General features: G+C 42.5%; 1 pseudogene; it reads left to right on the top strand.

The window, feature by feature from the left end:
- Window positions 1–256: 256 nt before the first annotated feature.
- Window positions 257–357, top strand: LOC145354121 (U2 spliceosomal RNA; annotated as a pseudogene).
- The last annotated feature ends 24677 nt before the right edge of the window (window positions 358–25034 follow it).

Genomic DNA, 25034 nt, shown 5'->3' with positions numbered 1-25034 from the left:
TCAGAAGTATTGTGTAGGGCCTAGAAATCAGTCTTTTATATTAGAATTTTTAAAAATATTTCTGTCTTCATGTGAAGGCAAGCGTTCAGGTGAGGGCAGCAGGGCAGCAGTGCTGATTGGCTGTTTCAGGGAAGATTTGCATAGGCGCAGTCACTGCTACCAGAAGGTGGTTTATGAAGGAGCTGTTGTAAAGGAATAGCTAAACCCCAAAACTACTTCAGTGTTTCCCCCTCCTACTTCCCCCTCTAGCCAAGAAATTGCTTCTCGGCCTTTTGGCTAAGATCAAGTGTAGTACTGACATGCTGCGCTTGGTTGAAGTTATTAGGTTACATTTTAGCTTCATTTGAAGCAACTTTTAAAAGCAGTATCCCAGCCTTTTGGCTAAGATGCAAATGAGATCAAGCCTTGGAGGAGGAGCTATGCCTACTCCAGTCAGCTTGGATCATGTAGATCAAGCACGGGACAGGAGGTGAGAGCCCTGTCTTGTCAGCTTGGATCAGGAATGTCTCAACTTGTTGAGACTCTGAATTGGACATGATTGGATTGGATTGGAATAAAACAAAAAAAAAGTCACTAGCATCCTGCACTTGGTTGAAGTCATGAGGTTACACTGAGGCTTCATTTGAAGCAATTTTGTAAAGTGGCCTTTTTGCTAAGATGCAAATGCAATCAAGCCCTGGAGAAAGTGCAATGCCTGCTCCGATTAGCTTGGTAAGTAGTCTCACAACACCAGGTTAAAGTCCAATAGGTTTATTTAGTAGCATGAACTTTCTGAGCGTTGCCGCTTCATCAGCTTGAATCATGTAGATCGAGCTCAAGACAGGAAGTGCTGAGCCTGTCTTGTCAGCTTCGATCTGGAATGTCTCACTTGCTGAGATTTTGAATTGGACTTTGATTGGATTGAATTGAATATAAAACAAACAAAAAGTCACTGGGAGGACCACAATCGAGATTCTTTTATCCTTTTACCTGTATAAGGGCAGTCAGGCAGTTAGGACAGTGGTATGCTCTTCCTGCCAGATGTGAGAAATTAGGGAGCAATCTAGTCTCCCTGACAACTTTATCTGCAGGAGATGTGTCCAGTTGCAGCTCCTCACAGACCACATTGTTCGGTTGGAGCAGCAGATGGACACACTGTGGAGCATACAGAGGGCAGACAGTGTGATAGACATTAGTTACAGGGAGGTTGTCACACCGCAGGTTCAGTCAGGTAGATGGGTGACTGCCAGGAGAGTCAGACAAGTAGTGCAGGAGTCTCCTCTGTCTATTCCCCTTTCAAACAGGTATACTGTTTTGGACACTGTTGAGGGCGATAGCCCGTCAGGGGGAGATACCAGCAGCAGCTAGGCCTGCGGCATCATACCTGGTTCTGCTGTAGAACAGGGTTGGGCAAAGAGCAAGGGAGCAGTAGTAATAGGGACTCAGAGGCACAGGCAGGCATTTCTGTGGCCGCAATCAAGACCCCAGGATTGTGTTGCCTCCCTGGTGCCAGGGTCAAGAATGTCTCTGAGCAGCTGTAGGACATTCTTAAGGAGAAGGGTAAGCAGTCTGAAGACATTGTAAATATTGGTACCAACGACATAGATAGGAAAAGGGATGAGGTTTTGAAGTGTAAATATGGAGAGTTAGGTAGAAGGCTAAAGTTCAGGGCCTCCAAGGTAGTAATTGCTGGACTACTACCAGTACCATGTGCTAGTGACAGTAGGATTAAGAAGAATGGCAGATGAATGCATGGCTTGACATCTGGTGCAAAGGGCAGGGAAATAGATTTTTGGTTCATTGGGATCGCTTCTGGGGAAGGGCTGACCTGTTCAAGAGGGATAGGTTATTCCTCAACTAGAGGAGGCTAATATCCTGGAAGGGAGATTTGCTAGAGCCACTCAGGAGGGTTTAAACTAGTTTGGCAGTGGGGTGGGAGCCAAAGCATTAAGGAGATAGAAGAGAAGGTTGAGGACAGCACAGAAGTTAAAGAGAGCACATTAAATAGTAAAGGCAGAGTCAGTAATCCATGTAATTCATCCAGATAGACCTGGCAAAAGCAAGAAAGAGACCAAGGATGTCCTGATTAAACTACATTTATTTCAATGCAAGAGGCCTGATGGGCAAGCCAGATGAACTCAGGGCATGGATGGGTATGTGGGACTAGGATATTATAACAATTACTGAAACATGGCTAAGGGAAGGACAGGACCAACAGCTCAATGTTCCAGGACACAGGTACTATAGGAAAGATAGAAGAGGAAGTAATAGAGGAAGAGGAGTTGCACTTTTGATTAAGGAAGAAATCACAGCGAGGGAATATATCTGAGAGTTCACCCACTGAGTCTTTTTGGGTTGTACTGAGAAATAAGAAGGGGGAAATCATTTTGATAGGAATGTACTATAGGCCCCCAAATAGTCGGTGGGAAATTGAGTATATATGTGAGGAGATTACAGACAGTGCCAAGAAAAATAGGGTGGTAATAGTCAGAGATTTTAACTTTCCCAACAATGACTGGGACAGCCATAGTATTAGAAGGTTGGACGGAGAGAAATTTATTGAGTGTATTCAGGAGGAATTTCTCATTCAGTATGTGGATGGCCCGACTAGAGAGGGGGCAAAACTTGACCTCCTTTTGGGAAATAAGGAAGGGCAGGTGACGGAAGAGTTAGTGAGGGATCGCTTTGGGACCAGTGACCATAATTCCATTAGTTTTAAGAGCAGGGATAGGTAGCCCAAAAGTTAAAATTCTAAATTGGGGCAAGGCCAATTTTGTTGGCATCAGGCAAGGATCTTCAACAGTTAACTGGGGGAGTCTGTGAGAAGGCAAAGGGACTTCTGATAAGTGGGAGGCTTTCAAAAGTGCGTTAAGCAGGATTCAGTGTAAGCAGGGTAAGCTTAGAGTGAAGGGCAAGGTTGGTAGAAGTAGGGAACACTGGATGACTCCGGCTACTGAGTCCTGGTCAAGAAGAAGAAGGAGGCACATGACATGCATAGGCAGCTTGGATCAAGTGGATGCTTGAAGAGTATAGAGGCTGTAGAGTAGAGTTAAGAGAAAAGTCAGGAGGCAAAAAGGGGACACAAGATGGCTTTGGTTTGGCAGATAAGGCAAAGGAGAATCCAAAGATCTTCTACAAATACATCAAGAGCAAAAGAATAACCAAGGACAGAGTAGGACCTCTTAAAGATCACCAAGGTCATCTATGTGCAGATCCACAAGAGATGGGTGAGATCCTAAATTAATATTCCTCATCACTATTCACTGTTGAGAAAAGCATGGATGTTAAGGAAATTGGGAAAATAAATAGTGATGTCTTGATGAGTGTACATATAACAGAGAAGGAAGTGCTGGGAGTTTTAAAGCACATCAAGGTAGATAAATCCCCGGGACTTGCTGAAGTGTATCCCAGGACACTGTGAGAGGCAAGGAAGGAAATTGCGGGTCCCCCAGCAGAGATATTTGAATCATCGATAGTCACAGGTGAGGTGCCTGAAGATTGGAACGTAGCAAATGTTGTGCCTTTGTTTAAGAAGGGCTGCAGGAAAAAGCCTGGAAACCACAGGCCAGTGAGCCTCACATCTATAGTGGGTAAGTTGTTAGAAGGTATTTTGAGAGACAGGATCAATAGGCATTTAGAGACACAAGGACTGATTAGCAACATTCAGCATGGCTTTCTGAGTGGAAATTCATGTCTCACAAATTTGAAGGGGTAACCAAGAAGGTAGATGAGGGCAATGCAGTTGATGATGCCTACATGGACTTTAGCAAGATCTTTGATAAGGTACCGCATGGTAGCTTGTTGCCTAAGGTTAAATCTCACAGGATCCAGGGTGAGGTAGCCAAATGGACACAAAAGTGGCTTGATGACAGAAGACAGAGGGTGGTTGTAGAGCGTTGCTTTTCAAACTGGAGGCCTGTGACCAGTGGTGTGCCTTAGGGAACGGTACTGGGTCCACTGTTATTTGTCATCTATATTAATGATTTGGATGAGAATATAAGAGGCATAGTTATTAAGCTTGCAGATGACACCAAGACTGATGGCATTGTGGACTGTGAAGATTATCTAGGATTGCAACAGGATCTCGATCAATTGGGCCAGTGGGCTGATGAATGGCAGATGGAGCTTAATTTAGACAAATGCGAGGTGATGCATTTTGGTAGGTTGAACCAGGGCAGGACTTACTCAGTTAACTGTAGGATGTTGAGGAGAGTTATAGAACAAAGAAATCTAGGGGTACATGTTCATAGCTCCTTGAAAGTGGAGTCACAGTTGGACAGAATGGAGAAGGAGGCATTCGGCATACTTGGTTTCATTGGTCTGAACATTGAATACAGGAGTTGGGACATCTTGTTGAAGTTGTACAAGACATTAGTAAGGCCACACTCGGAATACTGTGTACAGTTCTGGTCACCCTATTATAGAAAGGATATTATTAAACTAGAAAGAGTGCAGAAAAGATTTACCAGGATGTAACAGGGACCTGATGGTTTCAGTTTTAAGGAGATGCTGGATAGATTGGGACATTTTTCCTCTGGAACATTGGAGGCTTAGGAGTGACCTTACAGAGGTCTATAAAATAACAACGGGCATAGATCAGCTAGTCAATACCTTTTCCCAAAGGTAGGGGAGTCCAAAACTAGAGGGCATAGGTTTAAAGTGAGAGGGAAGAGGCACAAAAGGATCCAGAGGGATACTTTTTTTTCCACACAGAGGGTGGTCTGCATCTGGAACAAGATACTAGAAATAATAGTAGAGGAGGGAGGTACAATTTTGTCTTTTAAAAAGCCATTTAGACAGTTACATGGGTAAGATGAATATCGAGGAATATAAGCCAAACATAGGCAATTGGGACTAGCATAGGGATTAAAAAAAGAGGTGGCATGGACAAATTGGGCTGAAGGGTTGTTTCCATGCTTTAAACCTCTATGACTCTCTGAATTTCCCTAATATCACTTTCTGTCATTGCCTTGGGACATTTAGCTACGTTAAATGCCCTATAAAAATCAAATAGTTGTTGAATGAGAAAAGCAAATACTGCAATACTGAGAATCTAAAGAAGAGGCATACAGATTCAAAACTTTAATTCTCTCCACAGATGCTGCCAGACCTGCTGAGATTTTCCACCATGTTTTATTTTACCTCTAATACTGATACGGAGAAACAGTGTTATTGTTTTCGAAGGTTGAGAACATTTTTATACCAAAACTGCACTCTTCACACATTTTCTCACTTTTTTTGCATCTTCTGGAACCATTAGGTTGCATGATTACATCACCATCTAAGACTATGCTGGCGTAGGTTTATGCAAAAACATTTAGGCTGCAGCGCAGCCTGAAAAATAGCTTGAACTTGTGAAAGTCCACATGGAGACAAGCCATGTTTTTTTAACTGTTTAAAAGATCAGTGAAGAGCTATGTGCAAGCAGTTCTACAAAAGCTATTTGAAATACTAGTTCAGCCACTCTGCGATGCAGACTCAGAAACTTGCTGGGAGACATCAGGCAGTCAGGATATGTTCCAGTTTAAAGTTCAGCTGAGAACCAACTCCTGGCTATGAGACGACAGGAAACTTCACAACCTGCTGGGAACCCCTCTCTTAATAAGATCCTCTCTCCAACTTCAAGCCATTGAATTCATTCAAAAGATTAAAGACTCACCATGTGGGAAACTAGAGATCATAAACCAGAGACTATGATAACTGTAATCTGTAAAAGTGCATGGCATTTACCTGTATCTAATCTTTGTGAGTGAGCGAATACATATATCTGAAGGTGCATTTAATTTGGGATACGTAAGAATAAATAACATTCCTTATTTCTAAACTCTAAAAATACTTGCTGCTGAATTATTTAATTGGGATTCACACTCAAATGGGGTAATAAAGACACACTTCTTTCTATAAAAAATGTACTCATCATGGTAAGTATGAAAGTACATAAGTTCTATGCATGACATTGATGTTTAATGGTATGCAGGGGTGCAATTGACAAGAGAATAGTTTGCTATATGTAGTTTCTATGTTATCACCACTACAAGAAATTCTGACAATGAATTTCGTGCTACAGATATGATACATGACAACCTGACTAACTTTAATAGCACATAATTTGCCCTTTTTTCTGGGGCTTTGAATGCCCTAATCAACACTAGATATCAGCATTACACAGGTGCCCCTTATACCCAGAGTTGTTAAAGTGCCAACTGAGGCAAATGCATTCCATGACGTACTTCCATAACTGATATACCAAAATGGTTACCTGGAAGCATCCCAAACAAATTTTGCAATTTTACATGATACAAGGAAGCCAGGCTGATCAATAGCCAACAAAAGTCTAACTGCTGCACTCAGTGGTAAGGATCCACAGCACAGACCTGTTACAACCAGTATAAATGCAAGCTTCAAACTGGCACCACCTCTTTCCAGGCTCATAGTAATATTAACCGAAGGAAATAAGCTACGAACTGAAAAAATTGGCCAATTTCCCCATAAATAGCACATCCACTTCAAGACCAATCAGTTTTGCAGCAGAATGCAGTCACTGTTCAATAGCTTCAGATCTTTATTTTAGGTTTTCTTTGTCCTTCGTTACGTTTGTCACTTTTAGAATTGTCTGATTTAAACAAAAGCTCCATGTGTAAAAACTTGAGGCACAAAATTTTCCCCAAATTGTAGAGAATGAAGGATTAGGTGAGAAAACCTCTGTGAAATTCGTTAGCTTCATAGGTGCCTTTACTCGCCAGATTAAATGGCAGTGTGCAATTCTGCTGGAGAGAGTCACACTGCCAACTGTGGGCGAACTGAGGGAGGGTGCCTAAACACGCTAGCAAAACCAGGATTCTGAGATCATGGCGCATTTTTAAAGGTGGCACCTGATCTCAAGGTTGCATATAAGGCACCCCCCCCACACCAAGCATCAGGGCAATTCCCCCAATTCACCACAATGCAAACATTAGGGCACAGCTCCACCATTGCGTCCAGGTACCCCCTCCTCACCCCCTCCCCCCTCCACCTGGCCAACGGGGTATCCAGGCTTTCCCCTCTCCCCACCTCATAGTCACTGGGACTCTCCCATCTCCCCCTCTGCCGTCATTGGGGCTCTCCCATCTCCCCCTCTGCCATCATGGGGGCTCCCCCATCTCCCCCTCTGCCATCATGGGGACTCTCCCATCTCCCCCTCTGCTGTCAAGGGGGCTCTCCTCCCTCCTCCCCACCAGCCATCAGAGGACCACCCCCACCCCGCCTCCCAGTGAGGGAGGGTCCACTGGGCCCATATTTGTGGTTGGAGCGAGGGATGATTATGCAAATACAGAATTCAGTGTGATTGCCATATTACCACATGGTAAGATTTGTACTTTTTATTAATTCTTTAGCATTGAGTCATAATTGTAACACAAAAAAACAGATCCACAGTAATGAAATATTGTACAGCTTGAATATCATCTGTATTCAATCAAACTGAATTGATAATATTTGAAATCAAAATTAATAAGCCATCTGAGTTTAGAATGTGCAAATTAAAAAAAATGCAAATCCACAATGCAACCTGTTCAAGAGTCCTAACAGCAGTACAACCAACTAACATCAACTACAAAAGATTTTTTAGAACAAATTGTTCTCCGATTTTAATCTGTTCCTCCAATGTTTGACTTTGTCTCCTTTGAACTTAGAAATAACTATGCCTAATATTATTATGCGACTCTTAACATGTTTTCAGTTAATCTCAAAGAGAGCATTAATCTCTTTAAAAAAATATAATGATGCTGGCATTGCAACAGAGAACAATGAAACTGATATGAATGCATTAAGCATTTGAGCAATAAAATCACAAAGTAATGGTTAGGCTTTTATTTCCATTGCGATGACAATAGGACTGAGAGTCACGCTCTGAAGGAGAGTTTGTGGCAGCACCAATTGACGAGCTTTATTTTGAAATACATTCTGTCATCATTGAATGAGGTTGATGAATTAACATCAGTTAAGAATATTGGGAGCATTTAATATTAGAACATAGAACACTACAGCACAAACAGGCCCTTCGGCCCACGAGTTGCGCCGATCACATCAACACCTACCAATCTATAGACCTATCTATAACCCCCAATCCCATTAAATAACCCCCAATCCCATTATTGTGAACAATTGTCTGCTCTAGAATCATTAGAACCATCTTGCTCAACAGCCTTCAGAGAATGTGACTGTTTCTCATCTGGCTGATCTGGAAAACAGGGCGGAATTCTTCTGTTTCTCCACCCCACCCCCCCCCCCCCCCAACACCCCGCACCGCCCAGCATTCTGGGTGGGTGTGGAGGTTCTAACAGGAGCCAAAAAGTTGGAAATCCGGCGGTGTAAGAACATGTTATCACAATACTGGGTTAGTTTTCCCACTGTCTGGTGGTGTGGATCCCATTTGCATTCACTTGCATATCAGGAATGCTCATTAAACGTCTGCTCAGCAGAATCTCGGCTTGGATAGTGATGGTGTGAAAGTCTCCGAAGGAGAATGATTGATGGCATGTGTCATATGTTGATGTGTTGCTAATTGATGTGTGAGATCATAGAATCATAAAAACTCTACAATACAAAAAGATGCCATTCGGCCCATCGAGTTTGCGATTACGACAATCCCACCTAGGCCCTAACCCCACATATTTGCCCCACTAATCCCTCTGAGCTACGCATCCCGCAACACGAAGTGGCAATTTAGCATGGCCAATGCACCCAACGCGCTCATTTTTGGAGTGTGGGAGGAAATAGGAGTACCCAAGGGATACCCACGCAGATACAGGGAGAACATGCAAACTCCATCCAGACAGTGACCCAAGCCAGGAATTGAACCCAGGTTGTTGGAGCTGTGAGGCAACAGTGCTAACCACTGTGCCACTGTGCTGCCCCTTTTTAAAAGGGAGCAATTGAAGGGCTCAACCAGGATTTGAACTCAGGGCCTCTTGCATAGCCACCAATTGAAATGCTCTAAGCAAGAATCATACCTTTAGACCAACGACTCTGCATATCTCTGAAGAGGGTAGCCCTTTGAGAACACGCGGCCATGCTGAATTTGATAGTGGAGGGAGCTGAAGTATGACTTACCCCATGGGGAACAGATGAGATCATTCACTCTTCCCCCAATTTACAATTTATTTGTCAGATTTCTGCTGCCCGTAATGTTGCTCTTTATAATGCCATGGATAACTTAGCCATATTTCAAACCCCAAGCCTTCACGTTGTTATGCTCAGAAAAGGACAATAGCCAGGCCAGCCCAGTAAAACAAAATGTTCTTGATGCAGCAGAGTAGGTAAGTTGACTGTATGAGTATCCCCAGAGTATAGCGGTAACACAATATTCATCCTTTCCCCTATATGATGACGTCACATGAAAGTGCCATCCCAGAATCACTTTCAACATCTGATAATACAGGGAATAGGCATCAGCCATTGGAACTGGCCTACTCCTGCTCTCAATTCATTTGCTCAGACCCATGTGGCTAATTTCCGTGTGGCCAAATTCTGCTTCACCTCCTTTTTCAAGTTTGCTGATGACTCTATTGTAGTAGCTCAGATATCAAACAACGATGAAGCGGAGTACAGGAAAGAAGTAGAGAATTTGGTGAAATGGTGCAATGACAATAATCTCTCCCTCAATGTTAGTCAAACAAAGGAGTTAGTTATTGACTTCAAGATATGCAGTGGAGGACATGATTGAGAGCTTCAAATTTCTAGGTGTTCAGATCATCAACAATCTGTCCTGGACCCTTCACGCCAATGCTACAGTTAAGAACGTCCACCAATGCCTCTACTTTCTCAGAAGGCTAAGGAAATTCAGCATGTTCACTACGACTCTCACCAATTCTTACAGATGCACCACAGAAAGCACTGGATATATCACAGCTTGGTATGGCTCCTGCTCTGACTCAGACCTCAACAAACTATGAAGCGTTGTGAATGTAGCCCCTTCCATCACTCAAAACAGCCTCTCATCCATTGACTCCATCTACATCCCCTGCTACCTTGGGAAAGAAGCCAGCATAATTAAGGGTCCCACTCCGGATGTTCTCTTTTCCACCTTCTTCCATCAGGAAAAAGATAGAAAAGTATGAAAACACATATCAAGAGCAGCTTCTTCTCTGCTGTTATCAGACTTTTGAATGTTCCTGCCATATATTAAACAGGTCTTTCACTTCACCTTACCCATAACTGCAACACCATACCCTTTTCTTTTCTCTTATGTACTTCAAGATGGTATGTTTTGTCTGTATAGCATACAAGAAACAATACTTTGGGAAGAGGGCGGGAATGTGGAACTGAGACACGACAGATCAGCCATGATCTTATTGAATGGCAGGGCAGGCTCGAAGGGCTGGATGGCCTAGTCCTGCTCCTATTTCTTATGTTCTTATGTTCTTATGTGACAATAAATCAAATCAAATCAAACCTAATCACATATTGTAGTTAAAAGTTCAGTGTTGGCTGACTACTTAATGCACACACTGCATTTATATTATAATTAGTAACGTGGTTTATAAGAAACACAACAGAATGAAGAATAGCAGAAGACCTGTTGAACCATTCGGACTATCTTGAACTATCACCGTGTAAATCATGAAGCCCCAGCAACAACCATTTTGTAATCTCCAGGGGGAGACAAAAAATCAGAGGAGAATGTCAGGAAAAGGTAAAACAATGAGGAATCTCTCTTATCACGAAAAATGATCAAGTAGATCCCAGGAGTCACACTTCCCAATATCCAACCTCCCATCTGTACACAGAGATGCAGCCCTAGTCGCTGTTGAATGTTTGCTGCAAATCTGTATTCTCTGCACGAGGTGGCAACTCTCAAAAGAAAAACCACCTGATATTAAATCTTGTTTTACATTTAACTGACTAATACTCATGATCCCTGCTTCTCCCGAAACTATCTCTGGCAAATAGCCAATCCACGTGGCCTGAATCCACTGCTTTCATTGTTTTAAAGACATCAATTAAATCTCCTCAAAATCTATGATTTTGCATACTCAAAAAGCGGAGCTCACAAGGCCTATTATAGAATCCCCATAGAATCCCTACAATATAGAAGGAGGCCATTTGGTCCATCAAGTCTGCACTAACTGCTCTGACAGAGTATCCTATCCTGACCCATCCCTCTGCCTTATCCCCATAACCCCATGCATTTACCCCAGTAATCCCCTTAACATGCACATCTTAAGCATGCATGGCCAATCCACCTAACATGCACTTCTTTGGACTGTGGGAGGAAAGCAAAGCATCAGGCAGAACCCCACATGGACACTGGGAGAATGTGAAAACTCCATACAGTCACCCAAGGCTGGAATCAAAGCTGGGTCCCTGGCGCTGTGAGGCAGCAGTGCCACTGTGCCAGCCCTAAATGAGACCGTCTAAATGAGGTCTAATCAATGTTTCATTTAAGGAGAACATTAGCAATTTGTGTTTTGTATTTATTCATCTTGGCAATACCCCCTCACATTCCATTTACCTTTGTAATCCTCTTATGACTCTGGTCATCACCCTTCAGAGATTCATCTACTTCAACACCTAGATCCTACACAACAGCAACACAAATTAGCAAAATAGATACTGGAAAGTTGAAACAAAAGCAGAAAATGCTGGAAACACTCAGCAGAAATCATCTGTGGAAATACAAAGGCCGAGATTTTCCACTCATGTTCACGGCAAGCCTGTTTCGGGACTGGAAAATATTGCAAGAAGGTCCTAGGTGCGTTTTCTGGTGTAATAAATGCAGGACATGATCATTCCCTCCCCCCATCCACCCGCCATCAATGGCAAGTAGTGTCTCTCATTGTAATGCTTTGAAACCTCATTATTATCCATTTGCATCTCGTTATTGTGCCCTATGCCGGCATCATACTGCCAGTTAAAATCTAACTCCTTCGGTGGCATGGAGTCAGATTCCACAATTTTCAATTGGACTCAAAGGTGTGCATCTGCAGCACTTGTGGAGTGACTCCATCTTTGGGTTGGGCGAGTGGTGGGGAGGGGCTTCACAGGCAGGTCTACACAACTGCTTCTTCGTGGCTGCCTTATGGTGCCAGGCACGGGCTTCAATGAAAGACTGAAGGGAGGGAAGAGAAGGGAAGCTGGAGCCCAGTATACTTCCTAGGCTTGGCAGCCATGACTCTCCAGCATCTTCCGCTGACTACAAATGTGCTTGCAGCGTGCAGGGGTAACCTTTAATTATGATGCTGGATTATTGAATGAAGCACTGAGGTGGTGGTGGGGCGGATGGATCAGAGGCCTCCCACCACCCATCCAACATGAAACCTGTGTCTCTGCATTTTTTATACAAAGTGCTGCTCAATACAGCATAGAGAAAACTACCATTGCTGTCGATAGATCAAACGCCACCTTACCCGCCTGAAATCAGGTTTTGCCAATTTTTGGGATGATTTCACTCAGAGTTTCAGATCAATGACTTTTGATGAAAGATCATTGACCTGAGCGTACTTCCAGCATTTTCTGACTTTATTCCTGTTAAACAGCCTTAAGGTAGGTGCCTGAAGATTGGAACGTGGCAAATGTTGAGCTTTTTTTCAAAAAGGGCTGTGGGGAAAGACCTGAGAATTACAAGCCAGTGAGCCTCACATCTCTGAGAAGGTATTTTGAGAGACAAGATCAACAGGCATTTAGAGATGCAAGGACTGATTAGGGACAGTCAGCATGGCTTTGTGAGTGGAAAATCATGTCTCAGAAATTTGATTGAGTTTTTTGAAGGGATAACCAAGAAGGTAGGTGAGGGCAGTGCAATTGTTGTTGCCTACATGGACTTTAACAAGGCCTTTGACAGGGGTCCCACATGGTAGGTTGTAGCATAAGGTTAAATCTCATGGGATCCAGGGTGAGGTAGCCAAATGGATGCAAAATTGGCTTGATGACAGAAGACACACGGTGGTTGTCGAGGGTTGTTTTTCAAATTGGAGGGCTGTGACCAGCAGTGTGCCTTAGGGATTAGTGCTGGGTTATTTGTCATTTATATTAATGATTTGGATGAGAATTTAGGGGGCATGGTTAGCAGGCTTGTAGATGACACCAAGATTGATGGCATAATAGACTGTGAAGAAGGTTATCTAGAATTACAACAGAATCTTGATCAATTGGGCCAGTGGGCTGACAAATGGCAGATGGAGTTTAATTTAGATAAAAGTGAGATGATGCATTTTGATAGACTGAACCAGGGCAGCACTTACTCAGTGAATGGTAGGGCACTGGGGAGAGTTACAGAACAAAAAGATCTAGGGCTACAGGTTCATAGCTCCTTAAAAGTGGAGTCGCAGATGGACAGAGTGTGAAGAAGGCATTCAGCATGCTAGGTTTCATTGGTCAGAACATTGAATACAGGAGTTGGGATGCCCTGTTGAAGTTGTGTTAAGGCCACAATTGGAATACTATGTACAGTCCTGGTCATCCTATTATAGAAAGGATATTATTAAACTAGAAAGAGTGCAGAAAAGATTTACTAGGATATTACCGGGACTTGATGGTTTGAGTTATGAGGAGAGACTGGATAGACTGGGACCTTTTCCCTCTGCAGCATAGGAGGCTTAGGGGTGATCTTACAGAGGTCTATAAAATAATGAGGGGCATATATCAGCTAGATAGTAAATATCTTCCCCAAAGGTAGGGGTGTCTAAAACTAGAGGACATAGGTTTAAGATGAGAGGGTAGAGATACAAAAGGGTGCAGAGAGGCAATTTCTTCAGACAGAAGGTGATGAGTATCTGGAACAGGATGCCAGAGGGTGTATTAGAGGCGGATACAATTTTGTCTTTTAAAAAGCATTTAGGCAGTGACCTGGGTAAGATAGGTTTAGAGGGATATGGGCCAAGCACCTGCAATTGGGATTAGCTTACAGATAAAAAAGGGGCAGCATGGACAAGTTGGGCCGAAGGGCCTGTTTCCGTGCTGTAATGTTTAAGCTTGCAACCTCCATGGTGCGCACATGCTTGGTCTTAATTTTACACACGTGCATAACAACTCACATTTATCTGTGTTAAATAGTGTCTGACAGATACAGGTTCATTTTTCATCATATCGAGATTTGTCTAATCTAACTTTCTTGTCAAATGCCTTAATACCCACATTAATCTTTGCACCATTGTAAACGTGCACAAAATTCCCCAGAAGTCTTCATGGTTATCATTGACATGTTTGATATCTTATATGCTAGAATGTTTTTAAGTTCATTTATTAGCCACAAGTAGGCTTGTATTAACATTGCAATGAAGTTATTGTAAAAACCCCTAGTTGCCACATTCTGGAGGGATTCATAGTGTATGGAGACATTCATACACTAAGGGAGAATTTAGTATGGCCAATGCACCTAACCAGTACGTCTTTCGGACTGTGGGAGGAAATCCACACAGACACAGGGAGAACGTGCAGATTTCGTACAGATATTGACCCAACCCGGGAATTGAACTTCGGTCCCTGGCGCTGTGAGACAGCAATGCTAACCACTGTGCCACTGCACCACCCTGAATGATGGAAAATAGCCATCTCTCACTCCCCTGTTCTGTGATCCCCAATACCCATGGCTTCTCTTTTGCTTTGATGTTCAGTGCCTTCTTACCTCAAGCTGTAAAATTCTGCAAACCCTCAATTGTGTTGGCTAAACCCTTTAAGGAATTAGTCAACCCCTACCCCTGCAAGCAATAGCCAAGTTCTCAGTCATGACTGGGAATGGGCTTCAAGTTGATAAATTAGTGTCTCAGCTTTTTTAATAAAAGCAGACAAAGAACTTAAACTACCAACGCCCATTCAGGAAGTAAATGAAGGGAAAGAGTGATGTGGGCAAGGGAGAGTCTGACTCCCCCCATTATACAGCAAACCTGATCTTTCTTCAGAGGAATAGCCATCAGTGTGTTCAGCAGATGGGTGCTACAAGCCTGCCCAGCAGTGAACGTTAAAAGCTATCACTGGCACTCAATACTAAATGCAATCTCAACAAGGCATGTTTTAAAGTCAGGGAATAATTAGACTGGCAAACATAATTCAATCTCCAATTTTAAGTCGTACATCAGTCATATTTAATTTTTTTTTATAAATTCCTATGTTCACATTTCTAATGAAAATTGCCAACATAAATATGCTATAATTACACCTTCCTGTCATGATGATGCTCCAGCACCCCCACTGGAAGGAGGTTATAATTAAGAATTAAGAATTTTCCACAGGAAGTTTCCATGGGCAGCACGGAGGCACAATGGTTAGCATTGCTACCTCGTAGTACCAGGGACCCAGGGTTTGATTCTCAGCTTGGGTCCACACTGTCTGTGTGGAGTTTGAACATTCTCCCTGCGTCTGTGTAGGTTTCCTCCGGTGCACTGGTTTCCTCCTACAGTTCAAAAATGCGCAGGTTAGGTGCTTTGGCCATGCTGAATTCTCCCTCGGTGTACCTGAGCAGGCTTTGAAGTGTGGTGACTAGGAGATTTTCACAGTAATTTCATTGCAGTGTGAATGTAAAGTTACCTGTGACTAATAAATAAACTTTACTTTCCATCATAATAAAAATACAGTAACTTATAATGGAAAATGCACATGGAGTTCACATAGATACAGGTTATGTTAAATACAAGGGGGTGAGAAATTTATTTTAAAAAAGAGTGAAATGCAAGGAAACGTTTCATAAAACCACATTGCTGGTGGGAAGCCAAGCCTTGCAGAAACGCACATTATTGTGTGAATCACAAACAAGCTTCCCACACTGAATGGGGAAGGTTCTTATTGATTCCTAATATTGTTATGAATTGAGGAAAATTAAGAATGAAAAATGGAATTGGGATAAGGGAATTGGGACGTATAAGCTAAAAGCTGAGTCCATGGTATGGGTAACATCAAAGGGAAAGAATTATGTGTTCACAGCATGATAACTGGTGAAGGGGTAGAGAGAAGCAGCCACCAGTGTAGTCACACCCAACTGCAGAAAGCATGCTTTCCTAAAACAAGTTATTGATAAAAGGCTGCAGTTTAAAATCCAAAACTTGGACAGAAAAAATTATTCCCTCACTGAAATTGAAAATGGCAATCCCAAAGGTGGACAGATTTGTGGGTGGTAACTACCTGTTGGATTTAACTGATAGAGTTATATAATATTGGATGTTGTTTGGGAAAAGGAGCATTCCTCAGAGCTCAGGAAACAAGAGGTAACTTCGTGTGATACTGTGTGTATAGCCATCAGTGTAGTTAAGTGTACAGTAGTAGTATTCTTGTTCTCCTTGTTGTATGTTTTCTTTTAAGTCAATAATTATTCTTTATTAATTGATCACAACAAGACCTAACTATTCCTCTATGTTTTGCCTATCTTTTCTCACATTATTCCAAATTGAAAATATACGTCACTAAGAACTGGTGTTCCAAGTTCCCCTTCTGCATTTTGAGATACCCTCACATTTAACATCAGTGGGGTTCATAATAACATTTGCTACAAGGAGGGAAAGTTTCTCCATTGGAAAGGGGATCAAAGACTACGGGGAAAAGGCGGGAGAGTGAAATTGAGAAAAATATCAGTCATGATTAAATGACGGAGCAGACTCGATGGGTTGAATGGCCTAATTCTGCTCCTATATCTTACGGTCTTATTCACAGTGCACTTTCAGAACACTGTAAGGTGTATGTGCGTAATTGTTCCCAATGCCAGTTAGATCACAGCAGGGATTTTGACTATAAGCCTTCTCACTTTCAGAGGGCTGCTAAAACTTATGTTTCACCAAGAAAATGTTCTTTAATGCCTGTAATCTTCATGGACATAGCATACCTCAAGGTTAATGAAGAAATTTTATTACAAATGTTACAGAATTCTGCTAGCTTTGGCGTAGAACGATTATGTGGGATAACTTTGTGTTCACAGATTAGCTACAGAAGACAGTTTTCCACAGCCATTTTTTACAGGCTAGTGCCAGTCTAGCAGACAGGAGAATAAAGTATAGCTCTTTGTACAAAGGCAGTCTTAAGTTGGTGGTATTGCTGCATAATTTATGATGATATGTCATGGGACTAAAACTAACTTTATACTATGCTTATCATGCCCTCCCTCCTTTTCTTTCTAAAGCAGGATATGCTGACGATGTTGAGTATCTTGCCTGGGTGAAGGAACAATTAAATACAACTCAATCGCTAAATTGCACTCAAACCCACCCACAATTTTTATGCAGGCTGATGAGCGAATGGCTAAGCCTGCAGCTCAGAGATGAAGCAGATTGGGATGTGTGAAAACATGGCCTATTACTGCTATGGGATAAGTTTACATTGACATGCAATATGAATTCTCTTTCCTATTTCTATAGAGAGGAGTCTACCTCCACGCAATTGATTCTAGGAAATGGGGTCAAGCTCAGAAGGGGTAGCGAGCTGTGAACAAGGAGTGTTGCTCCCATTTTGCTTTCCTAATACCCTGGATTTGACACATGTAGATGGTAGGCAGAGAAAATCAGGTCATGCAAACAAAAGTTCAATGGCTGAAATCTTCCATTCTGTTCACAGCTGGGATTTTCCGGTGCTGCTGAGAGTGAATGGAGTTTTGGCTAAAATGTCAAATTTTCCAATTTCACTTGCAATGAGTCCTGTCATGGACCAGACCAGAGAATCCCACCCAATGCCTTTTCCAGTCGCTTTCAGAAAGGACCAGTGAAGCCCCGGGTTCTATTTCTGGATTGTGTTAATGAGCAGAACATAGAAGGGGGTAGTTTGGTCCCACAATAGTTCCTGAGTATCCCTGAGTATCTTTAGAGCATCTAGGAAAAAAAATCAGACAGGTTCCTATTCTATATCAGTATCAACAGACCAAAACTGCATATGTTGTCCCTGTAGAGGCAGGATTTGTCTTTATCACTGCACTGATGGCTGAAATTGACAGTCATGCACAAGTATGAAGAGCTGACATTTTACTCTGGAGCAGGAAAAAGGCGTTGTGACCTTTTCCAGATCCCAAATCTGCACCCTGGATTTTGACCAGGATGTCCCCCTTCATTGATATGACGACAGATTCTTTGTTCCATTATGGGCTTTGGCTGGCCTCTTAAGGTTGAAGGGACAACTGGAGGCTTCCCAGCTTGACAGGGGTAGCAGGCTGTAAGGAAGATATGTAACTGACACGGGGTCAGTTCCCATACCAGATGAAGTTATTCATATCTTCTCAAGCTTGGCTCTCACCTGAGGTGTGGTGATCCTTAGGTTCAGTCACCACCAGTCAGCTTATGGTTACCTGGGACTTGGCAACTTTATCTTTATAACTGAGAGGGCACATCAAGGTGATGGCGTGGTGTCAATAACTTCTCAGAACACTTCCAATTAAAGGCAGATTCTGCAGCCAGGCTACCACTATGGAGGAGGAATAAAGCAGAAGGACAGCCTTTGGCTGCATCAGCAACCAGCCAGGCAGGGATGGCATATAGGCCTCTTGGCTCTCTGACTCCCCCTAACCTGTCACTGGGTGTACCACTCCAGGAGGTTAAACTGCCCCATTGCATTGGAAACTGAAAGCCAACAGAAATTCCATATCAGCGTCTTTTAATGGCCTTAACTAGGCTCTAAATCAGAGAATCCACACAGTGCAAAAGGCCCATTGAGCCCGCAGACCCCATCCCCACAATCACCTTGCTTATCCCCTTGAGACTATGGGGCAATTTAGCATGGCCAATCAACCTAACCTGCACGTCTTTGAAGGAAACCTGGCTACCCAGAGGAAACTCACGCAGACATGGGTAGGGGAATATGCAAACTCCACACGGACAGTGACCCAACGCCAGAGTTGAACCCAAGTCCCTGGCACTGTGAGACAGCAGTGCTAACCACTGTGCTATTGTACTGCTGTATGAACCCACTAGGCTGCCTTATGGGTGAGGGCAGCTGTGCAGACCCTGAAACTGCTTCAGCAAAAATATCTGTTTCCAAGAACAGGAGCTGGAAATTGGCACACCAGCTGGCATTTTTGAGCCCTGTTAAACTACTTTCCCGAGCACAGTGAAACCCAAAATTTCAACCCAAACAGTAGACAAGTGGCGAGATACCAGAAAGCTGTCAGACTGCACAAAGGTAGGCCTTAACTTTGTGCAATTATGTGAAATGTGAAAGTAAGTCAGCAGCCCATTTGAGATCTCTTGTAGATTTATATTCGGAATATATATATACATGTATGTGTATAAATGAGAACATTTATATATATGCAGTTAATAGAAATAAAAGTTAGGAGAGATGTCAAACTGGATGTCACCTGAATTACATTTCAAGCGAAAGTTGAAAAAAAATTAACAACAACACTAATACCAATGTAATGTAATTAACATATTGGATATAAAATTGGAATTTTGAATTCCTTTGATAAAACAGCAACAGCTGACTTTGTATTCTGTGAGCCTTAGTCCGCCAATTTTAAATGCAATTCTTCATAAAGCTCTATGCAATTTAAGTCAGTGAGTTAACTGAAGTGGCACTGTCAGCCATACATCAGATCCTATTTAATCTTCTTTATCTCTTTCCATGTCGTGCAGCATAAGATTAGGGGATTTAAAGGGTTAGTACAAATTTGATTTGATTTGTAGTCCAACGAGTTCATTATCTGCCCTTTAACAGTACAAAACTTTCCCAAGGAAATGGATTGGAATTATTTTTTCAATTCTAATGTGAATGAATATTAATTTTTAAATTAAAAAGAAACTGGAATAGAAATGACAAGACTATTTACTCCAAATCACTTAATAAGGAGCACACGGTATTTTCTTCCCATTTGTAGGACTGTGGTGGAGAAAGAATACAACATTTAACGTGAGTCCATCACTAACCTGCCATAGTTTCCTGCCTAACCATCATTTGGTACGCAGAGTAGGCCTGGAGTGCCAATATCATTCCTGATCAATTGATTGCTACTGGGAGGAAGAGAAATTCAGTTCCGGGGCAACGTTTTAAAAAGGTGCAGCCAATTAGATGAAAAAATGCTGAAGGAGCAGCAAGCTGAAAGCCATCAGTATCTTGGCAAGGGATCCCAAGATTTTCAGGCACATCAGAACTGGAAGAACGAGATGGTTGGGCAGTAGAAGCAGGAAGCACCATAAGAGGTAGTGTAGGCTGTCCACAAGACAGGTAAGCCAACCTGTTGTACCCACCCCAAGACGGTGGCCGGGGTGAAGTGTCATATTTGTCAGAGCCAGTATAATCAATTGGTGAACCAAGTGACAATAGGAGCAGGTGGAACCCTAAGATAAAGACCAAATACGGCAGATGCTGGGAATCTGAAACAAAAACATCAGCAGGTCTGACAGCATCTGTGGAGACAGAATAGAGTCAACATGGAATCCTGTTCTTTGAAGAGACAGTTTGAAGCTCAGTCCTCACAAAATCTTTGCTATCCTAGCAGTTAATTTAATGCGAACCAGGGTATTTTGTTTATTGTGGTCTTTACGACCACTTAATTGAATTATTTTTGTACCTTAATTCCATCCTCTTCACAAAAATCTGTTATGTATTGGGAGGAACTTGTAAAGAGAGACAAACATCAAGGTGGCCAGATCACATGTTTAATGACATCATCATGCACTGGCATGTTCAGAACATGAATGCACTAAAAACAAGTTAGAAGGGAAAGAGGTGTGATGTCTTATTTATAAGTGCACAACTTCAGAAAATAGACAAATCTCTGGATATTCAAACTTGAGAAAGCAACTTACTTTTCTCTTCAAATTATATCTATAAATCAAATCTAACATTTGATTAATATTTTCTGTTTCTAATTTGCTAAGAATATCAGATGGTGGTTAAATGGGGAGCGATTCCTTGGGGATTCTGACAAACCTCTATTGTTCCAAGGATAACGACAAATTACCAGACACATTTCAATGACCTTTGAGTCATTATGGGTATCATGTTATGGATGGGACCTTATCTGCCTCTCAGATAACCCAAAAAACACTTCTTAAGGATCCCTCTACAGGACGTGGGTGTTGCTGGCTAGGCCAGAATGTTTATTCGCCATCCCTAATTGCTCTTCAGATGTTGGCAGTGAGCTACCTTGCTGAACTGCTGCAGTCCATGTGATGTAGGTACACCTACAGTGCTGTTAGGAAGGGAGTTCCAGGATTTTGACCCAGCAACAGTAAAGGAACGGTGATATCTTTCCAAGTCAGGATGGTGTGTGGCTTGGAGGGAGCTTGCAGATAGGGGTTCCCTTGACCTTTTAGTTTGCTGATGTTGCAGTTTTGGAAGGTACTGTTGAAAAAGCCTTGGTGGGTTGCTTTTAGTAAATGGTACACACTGCTGCCACTGTTCAGTCAGTGGTGCACTGAATGAATGTTAAAGGTGGTGGATGGGGTGTCAATTAAACAGGCTATTTGTTGTCAAGCTTCTTGAGTGTTGATGGAGCTACATTAATCCAGACAAGTGGAGAGAATTTCATGACTTTCCTGGCTTGTTCCTTGTAGATGATGGACAGATTTTGGGGAGTCAGGAGGTGAGTTTTCACCAACAAAAAAATCCCAAGCTTTGGCTTGTTATTGTAACAACAGTTTTTATATGACTGGTCCAATTCAGCTTCTAGTCAATGCTAATTCCTAACGATGTAATGCCATTGAATGTCAAGGACGGAGATGAATGCATTTTTTCTTACTAGAGATGGTTGTTGCCTGGTAATAATGTGATATAAATGTTACTCACCACTTATCAGTCCAAATCTGAATATGGTCTTGCTGCATATGGGCACGGACTGCTTCAGACTGTGTGGCATTGTGAATGTTGCTGAACATTGTGAAATCATCAGCAAACATCTTCACTTCTGACTGAAGGAAGGTCATTGATGAAACAGCCGAAAATGGTCAGGCTGACGAAGACACAGCTTTGAAGACCTGTCGTGATGTCCTGGGACTGAGACAATTGACCTCCCACAACCACAACCGTCCACCTTTGGACTAGGTGTAAGTCCAATAAGTAGAGAGCTTCCCCCAGATTCCTATTGACTCCAGTTTTGCTAGGGCACCTTCTATCTCATGTGACCATGAAATCAAGTGCAGTCACTTTCACTTGAGATCAGCTCTTACGATCTTGTTTTGACTAGGGCTGTAATGAGGTCAGGAGCTGAGTGACCCTGGTGGAACTCCAACTGAGTGTCAGTGAACAGGTTGTTTCTGAGTAAGTTCCACTAGATAGCACTGTTGACAACCCCTTCCCTCACTTTACTGATGATTGAGAATAGATTGATGGGGCTGTATTGGGCCAGATTAGATTTCTGGATTTCAGATACTTTTTTTTATTTATTAGTGCCACAATGAGGCTTACATTAACATTGTAATGAAGTTAGTGTGAGAATCCACTAGTCACCACACTCCAGCGTCTGACAGTTTTCTGCATTCCTGGATTGATGTCAATATTGTTATTGTACTGGAATAATCTGGCAAAGGGTGCAGCTAGTACTGGACTACAAGTCTGTCGATTTGATTTGATTTGATTTATTATTGTCATATGTATTAACATACAGTGAAAAGTATTGCTCCTTACATGCTATACAGACAAAATATACTGTTCATAGAGAAGGAAAGAGTGCAGAATGTAGTGTTATAATCATAGCTAGGGTATCGAGAAAGATCAATTTAATACAAGGTAAATCCATTCAAACGTATGACAGCAACAGAGAAGAAGCTGTTCTTGAGTCGGTTGGTACGTGACCTCAGACTTTTGTATCTTTTTCCCAAAGGAAGAAGGTGGAAGAGAGAATGTCCGGGGTGTTGGGGTCCTTAATTATGCTGGCTGCTTTGCTAAGGCAGCAGGAAGTGTAGACAGAGTCAATGGATGGGACGCTGATTTGTGTGATGTGTTGGGCTAAATTCATGACCTTTTGTAGTTCTTTGCAGTCTTGGGTAGAGCAGGAGCCATACCAAGCTACGACACAACTAGAAAGAATTCTTTCTATGGTGTATCTGTAAAAGTTGGTAAGAGTTGTAGCTGACATGCCAAATTTCCTTAGTCTTCTGAGGAAGAAGAGGCATTGGTGGGCTTTCTTAACTATAGTGTCGGTATGGAGGGACCAGGACAGCTTGTCGGTGATCTGGACACCTAAAACCTTGAAGCTCTCGACCATTTCTACTTCATCCCCGTTGATGTAAACAGGGGCATGTCCTCCTTTACACTTCCTGAAGTCAATGACAATGTCCTTCATTTTGTTGACATTGAGGGAGAGATTATTGTTGCCGCACCAGTTCGCCAGATTCTGTATCTCATTCCTGTATTCTGTCTCATCATTTTTTGAGGTCCAACCCATTACGATGGTGTCGTCAGCAAACTTGAAAATCAAATTGGAGGAGAATTTGGCTGCACATAGAATGAATTGAATTGGCTGCAGACTGGCATCTGTGATGCTGAAGATCTCAGGAGGAGACCAAGATGGATCATCCACTTGACACTTCTGGCTGAAGATTGTTCCAAATTCTTCAGCCTCGTCTTTCACATTAATGCGCTGGGCTCCCCATCATTAAGGATGGAGGTATTTGTGGAGTCTCTTCCTCCAATGAGTTGGTTAATTATCCACCATCATTCACAAATGGATGTGGTAGACCTGCAAATTTTAGACCTGATCCATTGGTTGTGGGATTGCTTAGCTCTGTCTATTGTATGCTGCTTATGCTGTTTGACATGCAAGTAAGTCCTGCATTATAGCTTCATCAGGACCTCTTCTTAGGCATTCCTGATTCTAGTCCTGGTATGCCCTCCTGCACTCTTCATTGAACTGTATTGTTTCTGTGGTTTGGTGGTAATGGTGGGGTGAGGGATGTGTCGGACCATGTGGTCACAGATTGCGAGTGTGTACGATTCTGCTGCTGCTGATGGGTCACAGCGTCTCGCTGATGTCCAGCTTTGGGTTGCTAGATCTGTTTGAAATCTATCCCATTTAGCACAGTGGTAGGGCCACACAACATGATGGAGGGATTCATCAATTGAAGGCAGGGTTTCAACTGAACAAGGACAATGTGGTGCTCTCTCCTACTAACACTGTTATGGATTGTTGCATCTGTCACAGGTAGGCTGGTGAGAATGAGGTCAAAAATGTTTCTCATCTTGTTGAATCTCTCACCACCCACTGCAGACTGATTCTAACAGCTCTGTCCTTTAGGATTCGACCAGGACCAACTCTGAACTAACATGGCGATTAATTCGCAATGACAGAGAAAGTGCCGCAGCTCCAGAGTACTTTTACATCGCTCTTGAATGAAGAAACGCAAAAAACGTGATTAGTGCTTGCCCATTTTTGCCCATGTGACAATCTGAACATCACATGGGCAACAATAAATTGCTGTTTGTTGGATTGTTAATGGTGTTAATTGGCTCATTAATTTTGAGTGGAGTTGCATTCGATTTGCATGCTTACTCACTGACCTTGAAATTGCCCGCGTGCGGTTTGATGTCGGGAAGCCTGCCCACTTCATTTGATGATACTTTACGTTTGACTGGGTTGATCGTACGCCTGACCTCAAAATATAAATTTCTGGCCAATCTTATAAACCTTATAGTTGTAACAACTTACAAAAAGGTGGCACGGTGCACAGTGGTTAGCAGGTTTGATTCCCGGCTTGGGTCACTGTTTGTTTGGAGTTTGCACATTCTCCCTGTGTCTGCGTGGGCTTCCTCCAGGTGCTCGGGTTTCCTCCCACGCTCTGAAGATGTGCAGGTTACGTGAATTGGCTACGCTACATTGTCCCTTGGTGTTGGGGGGACTAGCAAGGTAGATGCATGGGATTATGGGGATAGGGCCTGGGCGGGATTGTGATCGGTGCAGGCTCAATGGGCCGAATGGCCTCCTTCTGCACTGCAGGATTCTATGAGAACTTCTGCTCTATGGAAATATCCATCTTTCAGCAAAAATGTCACTGAAATGCAAATCCTAAAAATGAAAGCTAACAACTCATTAAAGTTACCACTTTTAACCAAACTTTTTTTATTTCACTTATCCTTAAACAATATCATGCTCTGCAGTTCATTTTATATTTCATTCACAGTTGGAAATACAAATTGCAAACTTGGGGCAGAATCTTTGACAGTGAGTGTCAATT

This window comes from Carcharhinus amblyrhynchos, chromosome 16 (assembly GCF_965287045.1).
Source record: "Carcharhinus amblyrhynchos chromosome 16, sCarAmb.v2.hapA, whole genome shotgun sequence".
Taxonomy (NCBI): Eukaryota; Metazoa; Chordata; class Chondrichthyes; order Carcharhiniformes; family Carcharhinidae; genus Carcharhinus; species Carcharhinus amblyrhynchos.
Note: the sequence above shows the minus strand (reverse complement) of the source record. Positions and strands in the feature narration are given on the sequence as shown.